Raw genomic sequence first — 4543 nt, 5'->3', positions numbered from 1 at the left:
GATGGCACTGAGAGGGGAGAGAGGGTGAAAGCTGACTTTAGTGGAGGGGCGGCGCGAGGCTGAGGGGAGGTATGGGAGGGAGTTTGGAGATGAAGGCGGGTTCAGTGCGTTATGAAGGTATAGTGTATGTCTCTCTCTCTCTCTCTCTCTCTCTCTCTCTCTCTCTCTCTCTCTGTGTGTGTGTATTCTGCGCCGTTTTAGAGCTCTCCTGGGAGGATGCAATAGCGCAGCCATTCACCGCGCTCCACACGCACGCACACACACACACACACACACACACACACACACACACACACACACACACACACACACACACACACACACACACACACACACACACACACACACACACACACACACACACACACACACACACACACACACACACACACACACACACTTGGCAAAGTCTTGCTCAACCCTGTCCCATGCCAAATATTCTGTGGTCAGAAGGCTATTTAAAGCCTCACTGAAAATCACTGTATTTTAGACTGCCTTAATAATGGTGATAATGGTACAAATAGTAAGCCTGAAAGGTATAATATTACTAGGACTACTACTACTACTAGGCCTACCGCTACTACTATTACTAATAATATTAACACAAATATGAATAATACAAATAGTAATACAAATAGTCTGGAGTGTCTTTGTGGGATATGTCAGTCAAGTCCCGACCAATTATCGCAGCAGAAATTTCCATGTAAAAAGCAGAATATTCATTTGCAGACATTAGTCTTAAAGGAAAATTCCCCCCCAAAAGTTTTTGTATTTGTTTCATTAGTCCACTGCTGATACATTCCCCAAATGTTAACATGTCAGCAATCAAGTTTTCAAGATACAGTGGCTGGCAAAAGCGAAATAATTCACCCCCCTTGGCATTTTTCCTATTTTGTTGCTTTACAACCTGTAATTAAAATCAATTTATTTGGGGGTTGTATCATTCGATTTACACAAAATGCCACCACTTTGAAGATGCAAAATATTTTTTATTGTGAAGCAAACAAGAAATAAGACAAAAAAACTGAAAACTTGAGCGTGCATGTATTCATCCCCCCCAAAGTAAATACTTTGTAGAGCCACCTTTGCAGCAATTACAGTCTCTTGGGGTATATCTCTATAAGCTTGGCACATCTAGCCATTGGGATTTTTGCCCATTCTTCAAGGCAAAACTGCTGGGTTCCGCTGGTGTACAGCAATCTTCAAGTCATACCACAGATTCTCAATTGGATTGAGGTCTGGGCTTTGACTAGGCCATTCCAAGACATTTAAATGTTTCCCCTTAAACCACTCGAGTGTTGCTTTAGCAGTAGGCTTAGGATCATTGTCCTGCTGGACCTCCATCCCTGTCTCAAATTGCTGGAAGACTGGAACAGGTTTCCCACAATTTCCCTGTATTTATTTTCATCCATCATTCCTGCAATTCTGACCAGTTTCCCAGTCCCTGCCGATGATAAACATCCCCACAGCATGATGCTGCCACCACCATGCTTCACTTTGGGGATGGTGTTCTCGGAGTGATGAGAGGTGTTGGGTTTGCACCAGACTTAGCGTTTTCCTTGATGGCCAAACATCTCAATTTTAGTCTCATCTGACCAGAGTAGCTTCTTCCATATGTTTCGGGAGTCTCCCACGTGTCTTTTAGCGAGCACCAAACGTGTTTGCTTATTATTTTCTTTAAGCAATGGATATTTTTTTGGCCACTCTTTTACAAAGTTCAGCTCTGTGCAGTGTACAGCTTAAAGTGGTCCTATGGACAGATACTCCAATCTCCTCTGTGGCGCTTTGCAGCTCCTTCAGGGTTATCTTTGGTCTCTTTGTTGCCTCTCTGATTAATGCCCTCCTTGCCTCGTCTGAGTTTTAGTGGGCGGCCCTCTCTTGGCAGGTTTGTTGTGGTGCCATATTCTTTCCGTTTTTTAATAATGGATTTAATGGTGCTCTGTGGGATGTTCAAAGTTTCGGATATTTTTATAACCCAACCCTGATCTGCACTTCTCCACAACTTTGTCCCTGATCTGTTTGGAGAGCTCCTTGGTCTTCATGGTGTCGCTTGCTTGGTGGTGCCCCTTGCTTAGTGTTGTTGTAGACTCTGGGGCCTTTCAGAACAGGTGTGTATATACTGAGATCATGTGACAGATCATGTCACAGATTGCACACAGGCGTACTTTATTTAACTAATTATGTGACTTCTGAAGGTAATTGGTTGCTTCCAGATCATATTTAGTGGCTTCATAGCAAAGGGGGTGAATACATATGCACACACCACTTTTTTTAAACAAGTCATTTTTTCATTTCATTTCAGCAGTTTGGACTATGTCCATTTCATGAAATCCAAATAAAAATCATTTAAAATGACTAGTTGTAATGCAACAAAATAGGAGAAGCACCAAAGGGGATGAATATTTTTCCATGCACTGTACATAACCTTCAAAATATAGAAAATGTCACAGTATGATGCTTGATTACTAACTTGTAAAGCATTTTGGGACTGTATCAAAACTGGACTAATGAGGCCTTCTGAGTGGTGCAGTGGTCTTAGGCAGTGCTCAGGTGTCACTACAAACTCGGGTTTGATCCCGGCGCCATGTCTAGGTCCAAGAGGCTTCTAAACAGCTACTACCTCCAAGCCATAAGACTCCTGAACATCTAATCAAATTGCTACCCAGACTATTTGCATTGCCCCCTCTTTTACACCACTGCTACTCTCTGTTGTTATCATCTATGCGTAGTCACTTTAATAACTCTACCTACATGTACATATTACCTCAACTAACACTGACTCTGTACCAGTACCCCCTGTATATAGTATCGCTATTGTTATTTTACTGTTGCTCTTTAATTACTTGATACTTTTATTTGTTATTCTTGTCTGTATTTTTTGAAACTGCATTGTTGGTTAGGGGATTGTAAGTAAGCATTTCACTGTAACACCTGTTGTAGTCGGCGCATGTGACTCATAACATTTGATTTGATTTGAGGCTGTGTCACAGCCAGCCATGTTTGGGAAACCCATGAGGTGGCGTACAATTGGCTCAGTGTCGTCCGGGTTAGGGGAGTATTTAGGCTACAACAAGCATCATGTCGGCGGCCTGCTATGGGTACTTACCACCAGAATTACCATCGGCTATACACTGAGTGTACAAAACATTACGAACACCTGCTCTTTCCATGACATAGACTGACCATGTGAAAGCTATGATCCCTTATTGATGGCACCTGTTAAATCCACTTCAATTAGTGTAGATGAAGGGGAGGAGACGGGTTAAAGAAGCCAGCATCCCTGTGGAACGCTTTTGACACCTTGTAGAGTCCATGCCCCCACAAATTGAGGTTGTTCTGAGGGCAAAAGAGTGTGCAAGTCAATATTAGGAAAGTGTGCTTAATGTTTTTGTACACTCAGTGTACATCCCATAGGGTTCAGGGGTTTTTCCTGATCAGGTTACATTGTTAGAAAAACTTAAACCCATGTGCAGCACCTGGGATGTGAGAAGGTGCAGTAAATGAGTCAGACTGAAAGATCATCTTTGAGCTTCTGAACAGACTGGCCAACAGAGGGGGACAGTGAGTAATGTTGAGAGGTTGCTTGAAGATCAGGATCGGAACAGGGACTGGAGCACACACACACACGCACACACTCAGCTACCCAGAGTTCTATTGCGCTGAACTGATTTACTGGTCTTTGGCCGTGGGACAATACCGCAATCCCACAGGAACAATACACATGTGATTGGTTTTCCTGCAGACGCCAGGGACGAGGTGTGTTTGTGAAAGTGTCTGTGTGTGTGTGTGTTATTTATCCCCTCTTCTGGTAGGCTATCAACCAGAGTCAAAACGTACAACTATCCTCTATGGTACATTCTTATTGCTATTCTTACGAGGACATAACTGTCTTGGAACATTGGTGCCAACATGGCTTCCATGAAAACTGTAAAACCCAAACAGTACAGTACCATTAGGCCTAGGGATACTCTACCCAAGATAACTCAAGTGTGTGTGTGTCCTTGTGTCCCTCTGATGCCCCCTGGGGTGTTTCCAGACAGCCCATTACCCTTAAATCACCTCCCCTCCAGTACTGTGCGTGTGATTGTGTCTATGTACAGTACATGGGTAAATATGTTGTAAGTGGCTGCCAGTCTCCTGCTGTGTGTTTAAGTGAAAATAAACCATTTTCCTCTAAGGACCCTCACTATACCCAGCATGCTGCCAGCCCACACACTCACATGTCTCTCTGTGTGCGTGTGTGTATGAGAGAAAGAGATAAAGCGAGCAGAGAGAGAGAGAGAGAGATAACAATGGAGAGAAAGAGAAGAGAGAAAGATACAGGAAGCGAGAGACTCGGAGACAAAGATAATGTGTGTGTGATGAAGCTAAGTGAGGGGGTCCTGGGAGAAAGTTCTGCAGCATTTCTCCATCGCAACATGAGCTGGCTCATCCGTCCGTCACAAAGGTATTCTGGGAGGACAGGTTTTATATGGTCTCAGCCCACACACCTGGCCCGTTACCCTGGAAACAACAATGCCACAGGACCCCCTTAACATTTACC

This window comes from Oncorhynchus tshawytscha, linkage group LG07 (assembly GCF_018296145.1).
Source record: "Oncorhynchus tshawytscha isolate Ot180627B linkage group LG07, Otsh_v2.0, whole genome shotgun sequence".
Lineage (NCBI taxonomy): Eukaryota > Metazoa > Chordata > Actinopteri > Salmoniformes > Salmonidae > Oncorhynchus > Oncorhynchus tshawytscha.
This window is presented reverse-complemented; position numbering follows the sequence as displayed.